This window comes from Ambystoma mexicanum, chromosome 3q, assembly GCF_040938575.1.
Source record: "Ambystoma mexicanum isolate Mex_15411 chromosome 3q, UKY_AmexF1_1, whole genome shotgun sequence".
Taxonomy (NCBI): Eukaryota; Metazoa; Chordata; class Amphibia; order Caudata; family Ambystomatidae; genus Ambystoma; species Ambystoma mexicanum.
In genome coordinates this window covers 270,147,523-270,168,250 of record NC_090926.1, presented here as the reverse complement: position 1 = coordinate 270,168,250, position 20,728 = coordinate 270,147,523, and the positions used below count along the sequence as shown (strand labels likewise).

The window sequence follows — 20,728 nt, the reverse complement described above, 5'->3', positions numbered from 1 at the left end:
CGGGCAATCTCCAGTCTCTCCTTCAGCTCCTGTTCCATCTTGGGCTGTCGGTGAACTGGCGGTAATCTTCCATGATGGTCTCGCGGGACCTGATTTTCCTGCGTTTACGCTGGAACACGATCGACTGCAGAGTGTACCTGACCCGGGACAGAATGGCGGATCTGTTAGCCACGTGTCAGATGTTTGTGCAGTCGGAGAGCATGTCAGCCTGGTGGTTCCAGAGGCTTCTGGGCCTCATGGCCTCGTGCGTGCTGGCTCTACCTCTTGCTTGTCTCAAGATGAGACGGACCCAGATGGCTCTTCGGAGTTCCTAGCGTCAGGCTGTGGACCCGGATTCCAAGCGGATAATGATTCCGGATTCCATGAGAGTGGACCTGGACTGGTGATCATTTCTCAGCAACCTGTCTGTGGGTGTGGGGTTTCAGGGCCCAGCCCCCTCATTGACGATCACGACGGACTCCTCCCTGCTGGGGTGGGGTGCGACGTTAGCTCTTCTTCAGGTCCCGGACCTCTGGTCGCCTCAGGACAAGCTCCTGCACTTAAATCATTTGGAGCTTCTGGCGATCTTTCAGGCGCTCAAGGTGTTCAGACCGGTCATTGCCAACAAGGTGGTCCGCATACGCACGGACAATGTAGTGTCAGTGTATTACATCAACAAACAAGGGGGAACGTAGTCCCCCCCCCCCCCCCCCATGTACCTGTCTATCAGATATGGGAGTGGGCCGTGCTTCATGGTGTCTGGCTGCTTGCAGTGCACATCCCGGGCCAGCTGAAAGTCTCAGCGGATGCCCTCAGCCAGCGGACAGTGGTCAGCTACGAGTGGGAGTTGAAGGCAGAGGTCCTCTCATGGATTTTCTCGCGCTGGGGCACACCAGAGGTGGACCTCTTTGCTACGGCGGTAAACAAGAAGCTTCCTCAGTATGCCTCCAGAGGGGGGCTGGGAGCCTCCTCACTGGGGGATGCTCTCGAGATTCCATGGCACAACATGAGAGCTTACGCCTTCCCGTCTCTGCCTCTAGTTCACCGGGCAATTTGGAAGTTGAAGAATTTGGTGAACTGTTCCCTTCTACTCATAGCCCTGTGGTGGCCGGCCAGGTTTTGGTTCTCAGAGCTTCAACACCTGTCGGTGTATCTACCGATCAGGTTACCAGTAACTGTTATGCTCACCTGGCTTCCACAGAGGCGTCGATCTGAACTGGACAGCTGCGGTCTCCACCAATGTGACGCGTAGGGCCGAGATGACGGACTGGACTGGCCCACCTAGCTTTGTTTGCTTGGCCCGTAGGAATATTCTTCTGCAAATGGAGAAAGGGGATTAACCACCTGTGGAGTTGACCGTACATCCCCCCACCCCCGCTGTTCTCCCCACAGATCACCTTTGATGTCCCCTCTTATAGTCTCACCTGATGGTTTGAAAAGATGAGCTCTCCATCCTGCATTGAGCGCAGGTGCGCGTTGATAACCAGTTGCTTCACTGGCTCGAACGAATTGGTGAGTTCCAGAACAATATTGACTCCGAAAAGTATGTAGTTCGTAAGAGTTCACATGTCTGACTTTCACTCTTGTCCGATTCCTTGCAGCTTGACCCCAGCGAAGAGTTCCTTGTGGTAGTTGACGAAGTTCAGGTAAGGATTTGGCTTATCCTACACAGTTCAATAAAATAAGGCCAGAATGGTAACCTGTTGCTTGCTCCCTTATTCAGGTGTGGAGAGAAAATATGAAGTTCGGGGAATAATGCCTCCGGCGGTAAAATTAGGTATGTCTATTGTGGTGAGAAGAGTTCCCCTTGTTTGTCCCTTTGTCTCACCTTGTTGTCCTTTTGTTCCCCTTAGGGGCCGGGGTACGGCGAGGATGCAATGGAGACTGCGCCGACCCGTGAAGAGGAATAGTACCCCCGGCGGTAATCGGGTAAGTCTATGGGGGTAGTTACTATTGCCTCTGTTTATTCCCTTGGCTCACCTTTGCTGTTCTTGTGTTCCCCTTAGGTGCCAGAGTGCGGCGGGAACGTGCAGAAGGATGCGATGGATCGTGAGGATGCTGCGAAGGCTGGTGAGTTCAGCGCGGCGCTGCAGCAGGCGAGGCGGCACGCGTAAAATGCTTCTTTCTTCCAGCTCGAAGGCGTGGTGGATCCGGAATTCAGGTAAGGATCGAAGGTTTTGCTCTTATTCTAACCTCTTCTCCTTCTGTTCCTCCCTTTTTCTAGGAGCTGCAGACTCGAGGCGGGCGTGGCAGAAGACTGGATGCAGGCTTGCAGACACGGTGAGCGTTACGCTGCTGGATGCAGAATAATGCAAAGCGTGTGCTGCTCTTCGGGCGTGGTTTAAATAGCCTCCAAAGTAGTCCCAGGTAAGTATTCCTCCCCAGTCCCACCCGAGTAAAAAATAGTCCCCAAGTAAAATAGTCCTTTCCAAGCCTCATTTGGCTTGGAGCTCTGCAGCATGGTCTGCATCAGGTAAGCTTGCAGCATGGTCTGCATCAGGTAAGTTCCATTCTATGAGCCAGAACTGCACCCAAACAGCCCCCAGCAGGGGTTTTTGGGCTTGCTCAAATTAACTTGATGCCTGCTTCCGGGGTTGCTGGACGTGGTCTGGTACCCCAGGGGTCGGCATCATGATAGTAACTCCCGATCTTCTTCATAAAGGGGAACAGCAGCTGTGGCACCCCTCCCCTCAATCGCTCAGCTTGGCAGCATGGTACCCGAGTTCAAGTCTTTAGAGCATCTGAATTTGTCTATGGATAACATGCGTATTATCCAGGCAGCCAGGAAACCCTCGACCAGATCTCAGTACAAGAGTAAATGGCTCAGGTTCTGTCATTGGTGTTTGGAGAAGAAGTTGGATCCAAGGGTGGCCACGATTGACAGGGTGCTGTCCTTCGTGTCCTCCCTAGCAGAGTCAGGGGTTCATGTTCTGTCATGCAAGACTTCTCTCTCAGCGGTTTCCGCTTATCTTTCTACAAACCAGTGTTCTTATTCCCTGACTAACCCAGTGTTGAAGAGGCATTTTGCTGGCTTGACACGCCTCTACCCTCCGGTTCGTAATCCGCACCCTCCGTGGGACCTAAATGTGGTCCTGATGGCGCTGTGCCATAAACCCTTTGAGCCAATGGCTACTGTGGACCTCAAGTACTTGTCCTGGAAAGTGTCCTTGTTGGTCGCAGTTACGTCAGCAAGGAGAGTGAGTGAGCTCCAGGCATTGTCGGTGGAGCATCCTTTCTTGGTCTTTCACAAGGACAAGGTAGTCCTTCGGTAGAACCCGGCCTTTCTGCCGAAGGTTGTGACCGAATTCCATCTGAATCAGTCGATTTCCCTACCAGTCTTTTTTCCGAACCCTGCCTCTGAGGCTGAGAGGGTTATACACTGTCTTGATGTCCGAAGAGCTCTTAAGTTCTACCTGGACAGGACTTCCGAGCTTAGGAGTTCTTAACTTTTTGTGACCTTCGGTAACCCTCAGGGCAAGCGGGCGTCTAAGGCAACTATTTCTTGGTGGATCGCCGCCTGCATCACGGAGTCTTTCACCGTCCAAGGGCTGAAACCTCCTAAGGGTATTCATGCACACCTGGTGCGGGGCAAGGCAGCTGCGGTTGCTTTTCAGAAATATGTCCCCTCGGAGTCCATCGCTAGGGCAGCTACTTGGGCCTCCCCATCTGCTTTCTGTAAGCATTATTGTCTCGACATGAGCTTAAGGGCTGACGCTCTGTTTGGTCAGGCTGTGCTAAAGAACCTTTTTCAGTGAGGGGTATTTCCATCCACCCGTAGTTCCTGTTAGGAGTGCTTGGGAATCTCCCATAAGTATGGAGGAAAGGGGACGGGACGTAGGAGTATTACCAGGTTACTCACCGTAGTGACCACCTTAATCCCGGTGCATAGTCCCCTTTCCTCCATACGTCCGCCTGCCGTCCCCTCTAATAAAGTTCCTCTGTTATTGCTAATAGGTCTCTGACCTGGCTATAGAAAAGGACTGATGGGCGATGCGCGGGGCGGAGCCAAGATGGGTGGGGTTACGGCCATGTGCCGGGCCCCGCGCAAGAAAGAGGAAGGACACATTTTTTGAAAAAATGTGGATGCTTTTTACAAAGTGCTCCGGTCGCGTCCCACAGGACGGAGAGATGTCCCATAAGTATGGAAGAAAGGGGACTATGGACTAGGAATAAGGTGGTCACTATGGTGAGTAACCTGGTAAATCAGCTATGAGCCCTGATAACGGGATCCTGCAAGATCCTGTTGTTTAAACTCCATGGTCTCCTGGTTTCAGGGGCAGTTGCAGTTTGATGGTAACTAAAGAGCCGGCTGATATATTGCACTTCTTTCTCCATGACACTTTGAATCCGAGTTGTATATGGAAGAATCTCCAGGCCTCAACCATCGAACGCTCTCTAGAATTTTGGCCTCAGCAATCTGGTAGCCTGGGGGAGGTATATCTTAGCCAATTTAGTGTCCAGGGCACCATTAAAATTCTCACTCAACACGAGCTCCCTTTCATGAAAATAGGCCTATATTAAGAAGAAATGTGCCTCATTTGGAGCATAAATTACAACCAGCTGTTCCTGAATCCCATCCTTCAGTATTAGGTATCTGCCACAAAATGAAAGTCCTTATGAAATAAGATTGCCATCCCCTTCCTCTTAGAATCACTAGAAGCGAAATACAGCTAAGGAAAATGTCTACTCTTCTAGCGACCCTTATCTTGTGGATTAAGGTGTTTCTTGGAGAAGAATCACGTTCGCATCGATCTCATTTAATTTGTGCACAATAAATGTCAGCTTAGAACCTGGACTTTAAAAGTTATACATTGAAATTCAACACTCTAGGATAGATGAGCCTAGGACTCATTAGATGTTCCAATTAACCTGGTATTAAATAAAGATAGAAAAGAATAAAGCAAGGTAAATAGCATGGGTATTATAACCGAGTATATGCCCTTCAAAAGTCTGTCTACATGGGGAATTTAATCCTGGAATCCTTCTGCCCCAACCCCTCCCACTACCCCAAGCTTTGCCCCATTCCCACACCTGCAACCGAAAGGGCACTATACCTCAAGTAAAAAAAAAATAAACTTCATAAACTAATCCCAATGCTTAATATGGACTACTGCGTGTTTCAACAGCCTACCTTCTTCCAAACCTTAGTGCTAGAATTTCATAGAAATGATTTTGTGTAGTCTGGAGAGCCACTACAAGGGTTCAGGAGATGTCAGTCCGTTGAGTGGCTCCTCTCGCAGCTATGAGTGGGAGGGCACCCATGCCTTCCATATGACGCACCGAAGCCCGCTCCATTGACACGTCCCTCTCAAACCCTTGCATTCTCAAAAGTAGAAGGTTGTACTTTTTGTGCTTACACGGATCCCCATTCATAACTAGTGTCCTTCCTTCTGTATGGTGTATGGCTGACCCTGGTAAGTAAACGAAAGCTTGCATGGATGGTCTCATCTATACTAGATGTCTCTGCACAGCTCATTACAATGTAGAGAGCCCCAACACTGGTGGGCAGAGCGGTAAAATGCAGTGATATTAGCATTACCGCTGCATTAGCGCTCTGCCAAATCCCGAGTTTGGTGCAGAAAGTTGGTGATTTACCTCCAGCTTACAGCTCAGGGTAAATCTCACCACTTACCGGCCATTTGCAGCGCTATTACCGCAGCGGAAATAGCACCCACAATGTTCCAATGGGAATGGGGACTTTCGCCACCCCCCCCTCCATCCCACCCCCCAGCAACTCTGGATCCAGCGCTAATTGCGCCAGACCGAGTTGCAGTAGTGCTATTGGTCAGTATCCCGGCGCATTTACTGATGGGATACTGCTGAACCCCTGGTGAGGCTCAGAGTCTTTTCCTAAGGACACACACAGATTGTCTAGTCATACCTAGGTTTAAATTGACAAAAGCCGGGGGGAGCAGCTTGCGGTCAAAGCAGCTCGGTTATGGAACTCCTCCCCCCCCTCTTTGAAGGCAGATCAAACCTTTTGCAGCTTCAGATATAACGCCATTAAATGGCTTAGAGACAAAGACCACTAACTCGCTGTGTGACGGACGTCCCTATTATTGCTCCACTGCATTACCAACTAGATCTAACTGTACATAGATATTGAAAAGTTTATTTTATGTTGAATTTTAACTCTGTAAATTATGTAATTACACACCGCGTATGCCCATTTGTATGTATATATCTGGCACACATCTGCCTTATTGTAATCCAGCTGTAAACCGTTGTATACTTTGTATGTAACCTGTGTAACTATAAGTTGAAAGTATTCATGTTTCTTCCTGTTCCTCTGCGCCCTGATACCCTGGTGCGCATTACAAATAAACAAACAAAAACATAAAAGTGGTTTGTGCAAGATTTTGGTATAGGGAGATAGAAGCGTCTCTCAACTGGATAGCTCCTTACTACTTCACAGCTGCCACTATTGTCTCTTTTTGTTAAGTGTATTCTAATTGGCACATCTGGGAGGAGATATCTTCTTTGAAAGAACAAGTAGACGCTCTGTGTCTGATCTAATGTTATGCTGGACTCATCTGAAAGCTGTAAAAGGCTCGGAAAAAGGCACTGCATTAACTCTTCCAGGTCCTCCTCATGGATGTGTTTGGGCTCCTGTTAAATTCGAACATTATTGCACAGAGAATGATTCTCAGTGACCTCTTGCTTTGGCATAATAAAATTCAGATGGGCCAACATGGAGTCCATTTTCTACGAGCACAGCTTTTTCATGCACCTGTTCACACGTGTTTGTTTCTACCGCATACAATTTCATTTCCACTGCCAATACATGATTCACTAGGTGAGTAATTGACGTGTAGAGTTAGTCTGCACTGTTTTTGACTTCCTGGTTTAATTCCAACAACATTTGTTGTAGATCATCTTTTGTAGCCAATGCATCCAAACAGGCTCCGGTTTCACACACTGCATGCACCTACCTGCACAATCACTTGTTGAGAATAAGCAGCTGCCAGGGTATGAAAAACTGGTGATAGAAAAACTTACAGGAATGGTGCGTCAGAAATATTATTGTCCCCATCGTTCGACCATGTGTTTTTAACCATACGTTGATCGTACAAACATTTCCTATGCACCTTACCAGAGTTTCCGTCTTTTGAACACAGGCGACATCAGGCAGCAGGGCGCGGCCATCTTGTGATAATCTTATCAGTTGCTGCATCGCCCAGGGTGGACTGCCTTTGCGGCACTAAATCATATACCCAGCCCCTGAGCCTGACATCACTAAATCATTGATATTCTCTGCCTCTCTCCGTGACGTTACTGAGCAGCGTAGCCAAACGCGCCCAGTCGTCACCTTCGCGACTTGACGCAGAACCCGGAAAACACACATCTTACAACGCAGCGCGTCACAATTCGGAATATGAAACTGTACTTTAAAAGGAAACAGCAACACTATACAATTGGTAAAGAACATTTATTTCACATTAAATGCTTCGAGAACATTCGGCGATTGACATATTCAATCAAAATGGAACTTTTCTTCTTTGCTCTCGATCTGCAAATGTTTATCGTGAGTCATGCGCTATTCCTTTTGGGTACACAGGGTGCTCGTTTTGGGTAAATATGAAACACTTTGGTTGCACAGTGAATTGCAAGGCTGGTGCATCAACTTGGCACTAGACCACCGTAAAAGGTTATGTTGCTACGAATCGCTGGTACAGTGTAAGGGCATATCGGCCCTTGGCGATCGTCCCAAAAAAGAGTCAAATAAATCCAGTGATTGACATGTAGCTGCAGCTGGCGGTTGAAGAATCCATCGGTTGGGGTCTGGAATAGATGACAATCGCAGGATGTACCCGTTTGCAAAACATAAAAATAGAAATGTGTCTCAGTAGGCGATCTTTATTACAATTAATAATTTTACTTATTAGCACAGATGTGACACAATGTGAACCAAGAGAACACAACGTGGAAAGCACTCCGCTGTTTGCTTCCGAGGGTAGTGCAATGGAGTACGTTCAGCTCTAAACATAATGCGTAAACTGAGGCAACAATTCGAGGTGCACAATGTAATGATTTATTAGCGTTGAACCAGGGGGAAACGAGTGGTGGTGTACTTGCGCTTCATTGCAATATACCACACTGAACGAACGAGTACAATGTAACCCAGCAATAACGGTCAGCTATTGATAGTTGGACTAGTTCTGGTATAAAATCGTCTAAAGAGAAACTTACATTATATTCGGCGTTTCCATTCTCTTGGCGTAGTGCAGACCGTAACGCAGACTCTGTTCGTGTCAACGATTTTTCATAAACTGAAATTACATGCAACTAAGTCCAGTTTTGGAATGGACAACCTTATCATATCTTACGTTATTACACCCCTCCTTCAACTCAATCTCTTTCGGAATGGTCCCTGCCTCTCAAGATCAAAAAGCAATAGAACCTTACTGTGTGTGCGACGCGTGGGCCTCCCCAGCTCCCAAGCAAAAATTCAAAGCTGGTGACCTTCACTCACAATGAACATACATTCTTAGTTTGCAACATCTTGTGTCCACGCATCCATGAGAACTGGAATTTTGAAGCATGGGCCCTGGAGGAGAAAATTGGGGGATGTCACTGTTTGCTGTTTGCGGCGCTGCTGAGGGGTAGGGGAAACTTGCCAATGACAGAATGCGCCCGACTCCAAAATTGTAGTCGAGGAAACACAAACGGAGTCAATGTGTGTCTAGTAATAGCCCCACCTCTGCTTATCTCACGCCTCTTACCCCATGGCATGTTTTCACAGTCAGTACTTCTTGCGTGCCTAGTATCTTATGTAGCCTAGGTCTCATCCCTTTTGTGTGACTAGCAGATATTCAGCTGTGTGGGAAACTGTATGGAAATGCAACTGCCGAAACCCAAAGATTCTTACACACTGCTATCCATCGGGCACTAACACGATAAATGAAGGTCCCACCGTAGCTTGACGAAACTGTGAAATGTGAAAGCAGTGTTACAATGTATGTCAATCGTAACAATTGTAATTTTTTTTTTTTTAAAAGGACAAAGAGGATAGATTTCAAAAGAGAAATTGCATACTTTATTTGGACACTTTATAAAAACATTTTTGGCAAAAATAAAAACAGATGGTAATCATTTGTACTGGGATTTTAACTGTTCAACAAGCTCTGCTTTGGGTGGACATGGCACGTTGGCAATGTTTTGTGGCAATTTGTGTGCTCTGAACAGATTTACGTGCAATTCCATGAGTATGCATCTCTACGACATTAATAATAAGATATTTAACAAAATCGAATTCCATTTCCTCATATACTGGTTTGACCACCCATTTTTTTGCTTCTTTTCGTAAAGGCCATAGTGTAGCGAAGCATCCCTAAGTTTCCTGCAGTCCTAGATTGTTCACGTCCTACATTTTCGTTATGCGCTAATACCACTAGTAATGTCCTTTATTTCATCCCTCCGATGCCGAAATGCAATCTCTTTGGCCTGTACTTTAGGCACATATTGTGGAACGCCTCCAAATCTCCTGTGTGACAGAATTCTGTGAGTCCCATCAGATCTCTTGAGAGTTTTATCAAACACATTCTTCTCAAGGGCTTTGTGTGGAGGTGAAGATGGAATCAACCACTTCTTCTTCCGTGCCTGCTCCGGGGACAAAGGGCCATGTTCACATTGGTGGAAATGTTGGTTTTCTGTCCAGTGGTGAACGTTGGAACAGTGGTGCATTGGTGACCGCCTTTTTTCCAGTAGAATTTCCACAGACCCATCACATGTTTTGGAGCTCCACCGAAGATGTTTGCTGAAAGACTGGGACCGCTGTGAAATACTTTCCAAACTTTTTTTTTTTTCCCCCTGCAGCTGAGATTTTTTTTATTGATTTTGGCAACATGCCATACTTCAAATGGATGTTTAATATTTGGAAACTGCTCTCTCATTGTCTTGGCTATTGAAACGTGTCTGTCTGTGTCTATGAGGTTGATTTGCATTCCCCTCGATTGTAGATCTTAGTGATTTTATAAAACCAAGTTTCTCCATATATTTGTAGTACTGCGTTTTAGAAATGAAATGGAGTCCCACAAACTGACAGAAACTGACAAACTGATAACTTCCTGAAACTAGAGCCACTGAAAAGTAAAGCTGCTGCACACAGTAGATTGCCAGCTGGCAGTTTCCCCAGCATCGATTGAGCGGACCATGAAAAAGGTTAATGTAGCATAATTCCACATGTCACAGGTGGAATGTAGTAAATACATGCCACCTGTGACATGTATTTTGAGGTTACTGCCTTGTGTCAGACGTGTCGCATTCACCAGTGGCTTCCCACATACTTCCACTCTCACTGAATGCACACATTTCAGCATCTTTGTAATCTCCATCAAGCTGCTGTCGAAATACTATGTATTTGGACTCCTATATTAGGCTGTCATCCTGCATTAATGTTGTTTCGGACTGAACCCTTGAGGACATATCAGCCAAACTGGACATACTATAGTTGAGATGTCTAGTTCGTCGGTCAGTTGTGTTGATGCTTCAGTCTGTCATTTCAACATCTGTTACTTGACCGTGAATAGGAGAAAACATCAATGGGTGGCATTTTTTTGGCGGGTGTCGATTGTGTCAAGTGCTCTGTGACTAATGTAAAAGTATCTTCTATACTTTCATTTTCATCTTCATCTGGTGGAGCAGTCGCATTGTAGCAAAGGTCCAAAAACAATTTGCTGGATTCGCCGGTCACATTAAATTAATTTTCTGGCCATTGGACAAAGGCAACTCGAGTCTGAACACGCCGTGCCTCAATTAATAGTTACTCCATGGTGAAAACAGTTTGGCAAGCAGCATCTCTCATTTGTGTCGCTGTCTGCGTCTGCATAGTCCGTACTCCATCGGGCAACTACAGGGCAGATAGGAAAAAGGATTTTCAATGTAAATCCAACATAGTATCGTACAGTTTACATTTAAAAAAAGCACATAATGAAGGCCTCCGCACAAAACAATTGCTAAAGATAGAAACTCTTTACAAATAACCTTATTTTTATTTCTTTTCGTTGTAACCTTCTTTACTCGAACATCACCAACAGCAAGCTGGTGCATCGACTCGGATCCACGTGCCTCCCGTTCAATATACGGATCTGTATACATCCCTAGAAAAGAGCATCCATTTAAAATAATTTGTTACATATACATCAGACCGACTTTCTTTCATTAGAGGTTACTGTCAGTAAGCATACCTCTGGCTCTGGAACAACTACAAGGGATAATGTAATTGTATTGGACGCTTCAGCATCTCCCTGAAACACAGTACTTGCGTTAGTAAGGATGAAAATATTGGAAATTGAACACACACATTGGGACGCGGACAAAGGTACATATCAATAGCAAACCACGAATGAAGCATTGTGTAAAAGAATGACACGGTACGTAAATATGATCAGATTATCTCAAATTCCATGCATAAAACAATTCCGGAACTGAATAGCTAAGTAAGACTACCTGATACACGCTCAAACTGGTTGTTGACTCCAGGCAAAACATGGATGCTGAATCTTGCTCCTTTATATTCAGTGCATAGTCATGGAGTTGTAAAGGGAAAACATTATTTGATTTAGAAATGCCAATCTTAAAAATTGGCATGTAAGTAGGCAGATTACGAAAACATTATGCTCATTTCAAAGGACACTATAGCATAGTTATTAGTGACATTTACACCTAAAATACCAATCAATCCATTTGGTTACCTGCACACTACCGCAAGGCCTAAACCTAAATCCGGAAGCGTGACTCACCTGTGGCGGCATGTGAAACGAATAGTCATAATAGCGTTTGGGAGCAATTTTTGAGTCATTCTCAGTTGATTCTTCTTTGTGTACAAGGATGTGTCGTACATATTCGGGGTAAAGTGCAGGCTGCAGATGTGGTATCGATCACCCCTCTTGTCCTCCAAGACTTTTTTACTCGACTTTCAAGCTCTGCTGGTGCATATCCTCAATATCTGACCCATTCTCTAATTCGACCTACAGTCTTGGGGAATACATGCATTGTAGTGCCTTCAGATTTCTCATGGGTCTTCGAAGGGCAACCGAAAATCGAACGTGCAGGCATTGTTGTAAATTCTGCAAAAAAAAGGTCAACATTATTCGAAATTTACTTTGCATAAAAATGTGAGAAAGAAGGAATTGGACCATACGTTCTTCAATGTAAGCTTTGTTTTGGTCACCACAACAAAACCAGTGTAGCGTGGGCGGCATTATTATAGGATATCTTTCATAAACAATTCATTGATGTGATGAAAATCAGAACATGTTACTCGTCCCTTGAATGTACTATCGTGCATGAAAAGGAAACCTGCTTATATTATAGACACGGTCCGCGAAGGATGCAATTTGATGCCAATTGACACTGATGGCCATTGATATAAATCGATAACGTAACAAATGAAACTCAAATCAGTAGCATTGAGACGAATGAACATATCACTACTGAGTACGTTAGTTCGAAATAGATAGAAATTTACAGATGAAGGAGATCTGATTAGGATACATGCCCTTACCTTGACCAACAAACAGTTGGATTCAGCAAGCAGAGTAGTCAGTGGCAGGAGAACAGGGAGATGTTCACAGGTAGCACACTGACAAGTTGACTCGCAGCGGTCACAGAGGTTCACAGATAGCACGACGACGAGCAGATTAGCATTGGTCACCGGGGTTCTTCGGTAGCACATTCACGAGTTGACTTGCAGTGCTCAAAGATGTTCTCATGATAAATATCAAGTGGTTTATATAGAATTACAAAAAGGGGTGTGTATGTGAATGAATGACGTGTATATGTTGTGGCATTACTTGGATTGCGGGGGCGCGGCCTGCTTCAAGGGGAGCCTGCCTGGAGACACCGGGTCTTAGGAGGGCATGTGAACAATGACCCCTGCGTGAAAGATAGCTTTGAAGTGTACATGGTGTTTGGCACCTTGGCCGTTCGGGCTCCTGACAGCACCCCTTGGCAGCGCACATCCACTGGTGCCAACTGCCTTTGATAGTGGAGGGGGGATGGATGGGCCTGGGGCGTGCAAACAGGGCACCGGAACACTGTTGAATGGAGACACACTTGATTCACTGAAAAACTGAAACAACCGTTGATAAAAAATAAGTTGTGTTTTATTATTATGTTATTTTGATGGCACAAAACTACTACACATTGTAAAGGTCTGGTTGCAGCACAGTGAGGGAAAATCCCCTGTACTGATCGCTGTCACTGGGGAAAGTTTCTCTAATGGCACCAACGACACAGGCGGGTATTACTTGTCGAACGCGGTGTCCAAGCCTCCCATGAAGCTATCATGTAAAAGCACGATAGGCCACCAGCCGATACCACCTGTGAAAGAGAAAGATACAAACTGTTTTTAAATGACCAAGATAAGTGTATTAAACCTTAGTTGTCAATGACAATTCTTGTATCCAATAGCATTTTTGTCAGGACAAATGCTACCTAGACACTGCACAATATTGAATGACTTTTATACGACTATTACTAGAGAATTACAAGACTAAATTGATATTGAAGTTACGAGAATATAGGAGACAACCGTGAAATAGTAGTGGCCTAACTGACATCACAACCAGAGTATACTTACTCGTTACTTGGATTACGAGGGCGAACTGTTGTGCGAAGTTCGTGCATAAGCACCATCAAAATCATCAACACGGACCGTGTGAGGCAGGCTGCCCCGAAGTCTGGCAGCTCGGTAACGCATTGCGGCTCTGGCTCGCCTTGCCATATGTAGAACAAGCATCCAGAGTTTTCTTTGCACCAGCAGTTCTCGAACTCGGTTGGCATTAGCGCGCACCGATTGCAGGTACACCAGGTGGAGACACCGTCCATGCGACTAGGCTCAGGCTCTTGATCTGTTGAATCCTCCTCCCAACTGTCGTCTGAAGCCCCATCGTTTCCGCATCTTTCTCTTTCTAGTAATTCCTCCTCGGAATACTCAGGCTCGTACTGGTAGGGCATTATTGTTGCCATTGTGTGGTAAACAAACGAAAATAATTTATAGCGATGGTACTGGTATATCTTTGCACGGGCTACAAGGAACGACGGTAGCTGACCAGAGTACAGAAACGAGTCACAGAATACTCAAAGAAATACAGTGATAGGAATGGAATAGAAAAGCTGCGCTGTTGTGTGTTGTGAAATGGTCTGTTTATACTTATTGAGGAAAGAGGTGTCCTGCATTTTCCATGGCGACACGTCATTAGCTGAAGCGCAGAGAATGTTGACACGAGACATGCTTTGGCGTTGTGAAATGGGCGGTACGCGTCTAGTGATGTCTGGCTCCGGGGCGGGGGATATGATTTAGTGCCGTAAAGGCAGTTCACCCAGGGCGATGCGTCAGCTGATAAGATTATCACAAGATGGCCACGCCCTGCTGCCTGATTTCGCTTGTGTTCAAAAGACGAAAACTCTGGTAAGGTGCATAGGAAAGGTTTGTACTCGATCAACGTATGGTTAAAAACACAGGGCCTAACCATAGGGACAATAATATTTATGACTGCATCATTCCTTTTAAGGCAAGTGTGCAATGGTTCACATATGGTTAAGTGGGTGGAGTTTCTATCCAGTAATTCATACGTTTTCTTCCAACTTGCTCATTTCTCTGAAAAGATAAGTCCATTCTGCAAGGCTCTCTGTATCTTTCTTTGAGCAGCACCTGCTCAGGTGTCTAGCTCTCGGCCTGTCAGCACTACTGGGACCAACAGGATGATGGAGTTGTGGAGAAGCACAGTGAATGCATGGCCCGTCCACTCCGACCCCTGACCACCACCACTTCAACACCCCTTGCTCCAGGTACGGACTCCCGGTAGCGAATTGCTGCAGTCACAGCCAATAAACAGCTCTCTATATAGTTATTTGCTCAGAACCATTACAGATTATGGGTTTGGAGCCCATCCAAAGTCTAACCCACAGCACTGTTGGGTTTCCATCTGTCCCACTCTCAGCAGTGTCGGGCAGCCCCAGGGAAGACATTATTTGTATGACTGTCAAGATTATGCTGATTAGCCCTCTTAAAACTTTGAGGCCCGATGTTTCACTCCCTGGGACCCCCACGCCTCTGGGTTGGCACCGCCACTGCTGGGCATACATAGTGATGTTAGGGAGGTATGCAGGCATCAGCTGGCACCAAAAAGGAAGTGAGGGACGGAAATATGTACTGCAGTGCTCGGGAGCTCACAGGGAACCAGTCTCTTTACCCTGCCGCTTGGCCAGGGCCGCTTCCTTTTTGCTGTCTGTTGGAATCTTTCTCTGAGCTCTGGTGTTCTGCCTCAATTACCTTAGATTATTTTAATCAGTGAGCAGGAAAGTCCTGTGGCAGTGCCCTTGCAATTGTTTTACATTTATTTTTGTGAACCTTTTCTCCTGCTTTCTGTACTCTGTGGGATGCACTTACTGGCTATGCCTGTATAGAATCCATTACAAGTTCTTGCAGCCATGCCTCGTTTCTGTATGTATTGGGGGTGTGATTCTGGTGTTGCCATCCCAGGAGGTGTAAGGCTGTAGTGCCTGTGACTATGTAAGAGTTGTTTGAATGGATGTCTGGTTGCAATATTAGATTCACACGGAGAGATTGCCTACGAGAAAGACTGTAAGGTTTTAGTGTTGCAGCCCGTACTGTTTTGCTGGCCACCATACTATTAGAATCTGCACTAAATTGTGAGTTAAAAGCCCTTAACCTTACCACAATTCCCCATAAGTAAAGGATCTGCTGTAGATACTTAAATGGGGGATAAAGAAGAGGCTTACCCAAAGCCTGGACACGAGGGAGCCCTGCTGGAGCGTGCAACCTCCAAGACCCTCCTGACAGTAAAGATCTGTCAGACATTTGGGGGAAAGGATAGCCATCTTCCAGTGGTGAGAGCATGACACTGCTTTCTGTAAACTGGATCATGCTTTTAGTAAACTGCAAAACCCATCTTTTTTTCCTCTTACAGCCCCTCCATCCCTGTGTACTTGAAATCCCTGAAGCCTTGCTTGGCCCATGGCTCTCTTGACCACAACGGGTTGAGAACATAATCACAGAGATGCGACAGCAGCTGATGTAGCCTGAAGACCGGAATCTGCTCTGAACCAAGAAAGAAATTACCATCCATATTAGCTGCACTCCGAGGTGGTGCTTCCATACCTGAAGTACCATAGCTCCCCTTTCTTCTGGTCATCGTGCAACATACTCGGGCATTAGTGCCTCCAAAGTCCTTGCTTCCAAGCTGCTCTTTGCACCTGAATATCCAGCTGCTCCGCGCTGCCACTGGAACCTTTGGACCCTCAGACTCTTCCTTTTGCAGCCTCCAATCTCTACTAGTGCCAAACCTCTGAATTCTCTGGTTGAAAACAAACCAAAACACACTGACCAAGAGATATCCAAGCATTTGACATGGCTACTGGAGTAGCCCGAAAGACCTCTGAGTGCCGGGTATCTAACAGTTTGACACTTCTTCCCTAGGCCCTGCCACAAGAGTGCATTCCCATTCCCAGCTCGGGAGGATAGCTCAGGGGCAGCGTGCTCGCCTTGGAAGCAAGGCGACATGCAGCAACATGGGTTCGACCCCCGGGTCCGCGCTTAGAAACCTCTGGGTATTAAGCGCGTTATAAATAACCTATCATATCAGTCCTATTAACGTTTTAACATCCAGACCACCTCTCACTTGACCAATGCAAAACTTGTTTCACCCGCTGTTGACTAAGAAAACAATACCATGCCCTTTTTCTCTGCTGATTTGTATATAGCCCAAACTTATCTGTGAAGCAACAGAGCTCTGTACAAGGGAGTACAGTAATAGACTACAATAAGATATATCTAGTTGGATGGATACATTGTTAAGGGTACAATTGGAAGGACAAGAAGAGAGGAGATATATGCAGGAGATTGTTTAGGAAGGGCAAAGGGGACCCACTATTGTAGTTGTATTTATTCACAATGTTTGCTTGTCAATTTAACCAGAAATTACCTACATAGAAAAGAGTACAGGATACAGAGGCAGTCCCAAGGTCTAGTGTATTGTGGGTATCTGGGGGATACGTGGCTGGTTGATGAGAACAGGTGATGGAATTCACAAACCAGTGATATGGTGTTTTTTGTTATAAAATGTTTTCTAAGTAAATAGACTATAGTTACCTTATAGTATACACTGTTTGGAGAGTATTTTATTTGACTTTGTTGTGTATTTTTTGTAACGAGAAATTCTAACAAGTGCCTGGGTCATTAGCTTGCGCCAACCTCACACAGCTTAGACATGTCAAAATTATTGTACCACTATTGTAGTTGTATTTATTCACAATGTTTGCTTGTCAATTTAACCAGAAATTACCTACATAGAAAAGAGTACAGGATACAGAGGCAGTCCCAAGGTCTAGTGTATTGTGGGTATCTGGGGGATACGTGGCTGGTTGATGAGAACAGGTGATGGAATTCACAAACCAGTGATATGGTGTTTTTTGTTATAAAATGTTTTCTAAATAAATAGACTATAGTTACCTTATAGTATACACTGTTTGGAGAGTATTTTATTTGACTTTGTTGTGTATTTTTTGTAACGAGAAATTCTAACAAGTGCCTGGGTCATTTGCTTGCGCCAACCTCACACAGCTTAGACATGTCAAAATTGTAAGAACATAAAAAAATGAGAATTAAAACGTAATCTTATAGCCTTGAACTGATCTTCCAGCTCCAATTTGAAGACCTAAAACGCTAAGATTGCAATATAAGAACTGGAAGAGAGGTTATAAGGAGTCTAGTCTCCAGCCTGACCCACAGATGATGCTTACTAGTAGGTCTTCGAACAACATTGCATCTTTCTGGAAATTAGTTAATGACTCATTATTTGTCAAATTCTAGAAACGGAGTAGGTACATCATAATGTGTTCTATGCAGAAACTCTGAACACCTATGTTGATATAAGTATTGTTGAGTTAGCCTGGTGCTTGGACTATGATACCAAAGACATTTTTCACCTAATAAAGCAGTGTAAACCCTCACATGCTCCAGGATCTCATGGCCTATGTAATATCACAATGAGAAGGCCAATGGAATTTTGGTTATAAAATTCTAAAGACTCTTTTTGACCTGATTATTCTTACTAAATCTAGGCCTGTTTTCTGGAAGTTTTTACATATAGTTCCAGTTTTTAAAAAAGGGATTGAGTCCTTCTGCAGAACTATCGACCAATCGCATTGTTGAATGTGTCTAGTAAGAGGTTTTCCTCTTTTTTTTGCTAAAACCTCTAGAAAAATGGCAACTGACAAAAAAAATCAAAGATGTGAGTCAATCTGGTTTAAAAAAGAAAAGGCGTATGCACGACACTTAACGGCCTCATTTTGACAACTTTGCTCCCCCCACCCCTCATATTGATCAATTCTCCAGAACCTTCATATTGATACCAAAGTTCAGATTAGGCTCCATGCTTAAGGTGCCCTGTCTATACCTATTTCTACTCCTAGGCATCTACGGGAGGACTGTGTACTCGTCCCTTCCTTTTTAACATGTTCATAGCTGACATCAGAGAGCATTTGGGTCAGGCAAATAATCTCCCCCTAAAATTGGGAATTGCTCAGTTAGTTGGCGTATATCGGCGACTTGGTTTTATTGGACCTTGTGCCTATTGGCCTACAGCGTCAACTGGTAACCTTAGATAGCTATGTTAAGGCCAATGGGCTAACGATAAATCCAAGGAAAATGAAGATGCTTGTCGTTAGCCCTTGCTATGTAGCCAAGTATAGAAACTACAATTGGAAGCTAAATGAAACAAACACCGCTTGAAGTAACCACTTCTTTCATCTACGTGGGTTTCCCATTTTTTCTGAGGAATTGGAAGGCGTCCATCTTTGGAGAGCAGTGTGAGAAATGTATTGCCCTGATGAGCCAAGTTAGATGAATCTGTATGAGGTTTCAGTGTTTCTCTTTCATACCAGTGATCACATTTTTTTAAAGCCAAGACAGTGCCTATCCTCGTATATGTGCAGAAACAATGAGCCTGTATGATGAAACCATGTGGGACAATCTTGAAGGCATCTTTTGGAGGCAAGTCCTGAATCTACCAAACTGCCTTCCTATTTCAGTTAGAAGATAGAAGTTCTGTTTGATTTCCCTTAATACTCTCGTAAAATGAAATTTTAAGTTTATATAGGAAAATCCTAGTCCCTGTCGAAGGCTCCTTTTTCTATATCCTACACTGACCTAACCTGCTGGGCGGACTTCAATAAATGCCTTCTTGGCGAGTTGGAGATGCATGGTAATGCCTTAGTCGACTTTCCCACTGAGGTTGGAAAAAACGTAATCTAACAGATTGGATTTTAACAAGAGAAAAGATAATACAATATAATAGGCTTATTCTAGAAACAGAAAAAATGGCAAATTTCCTGACCCAAGACATAGAACATGATTCATGAAAATCAGGTGTAACCTTTTACCAACCAATGAAATTTTGGGAGCACAAATCTAGCCAGGGAACGCAGACTTTTTAGATTCTATAAACAAAACAAAAATATTTTGTGGAAATATTATACCATATGGTGGTTAAATGTAACATTCAAGTCTGCTTAGTGTCCCATCATTCTGGTGCTCCAAACTGCTTGCAAGTGTATGTGTGTGTGTGCAGATGCCATTGTAGGTCTCATATATATATAACGTCTAGCTATAGGTAAAGGACCCATTGCCTGCACAATGCTCTGCCATGTTCAGGTCCCATCTTTCAAATATTCATACATTTGTTAATATTGATATACAACCAAGAATTGTTGTGCCGCTTGTACTATACATCTATCGAAGTAACAAATATTTAGCGTGATAGTCCAAAGAGGGAGGAATGGGTGGGGGGAATGTGCGAGAAAATGAAATTACTCCAGGCCTCGCACCAAAATGTTTGGATGGAACTGTCTCAGAGGGACCTATAGCCATAGAGCCCCCAGATATAAGCTTCATTCCACAGGCAGACAGTGATGTTTGCCTCCAGGGCACCAAAATGCTAATACCGGAAGCGGACCACACCTGTTTCAGGACATCCTTAACATTATGCATGTTTTGAACCAGGCTACGTCTTCAGTGTAGGGTCCAGTCTCACCTGAAGAGTATTGTTTTTTGTATAGTGCATTAAATGACACCTTAGTACATAAATACACACTTCTGCTGTGCCCACTGCCAGTTAGGTTTACTTGTTCCTCTGAGATCATGTCGGTACTGTTCCAGTCACTGATTGCAGATACACTTATTAACATAGTTTGATACTTTTTAAATATGTAAAAAATAAAAAGCTGGCTAAGCATGGTTTCCTTCTGCACTTCACGTCTTTGGGAGTCTGTACCCTACTGGCAAGATACCAAAGCATCTGTAGACTCAAATTTCTCATATAGGATGGGCAGTTAAGACCTCCTTTAAGCATTTAAATCTTTTTTTTTTGTTGCCTCTCTTTTATCCTGGCTGAGCATCCTGCAGTGTTGCGGGTGTGTGAGCAGGATAAATCTCTTCTTTGTGAATGTAATTCACCTTTATACTCAACGTCCCGCTTTTCTATTAGAGTTTGAGTCCGAATGAGATCAGTTCACTGGTATTTGGTTTGACTAAACAGCAACCAGTAACTATTAATCTCCCAGTCTAAGGCGTGTCACTCAGTTTGTTGTGCGTAATTGTCTGCAAGACCTGGTACTATTTTGTCTAGTATAGAAGAATGCTTCAAAATCTACCAAGCAGATTGCTGCACTCTATTGGGCAGCACATGCTGGTGAGTGAAGTCAAGATTGATCTCGGGGTACAGAT

At 44.7% G+C, this 20,728-nt stretch overlaps 1 protein-coding gene across 1 annotated transcript in view; it reads left to right on the top strand.

Moving 5' to 3' along the window:
* The window catches only part of COQ10A (coenzyme Q10A), a 249,155-nt gene that overhangs the window by 164,827 nt on the left and 63,600 nt on the right, over positions 1 to 20,728 (top strand). The window lies entirely within an intron of this gene.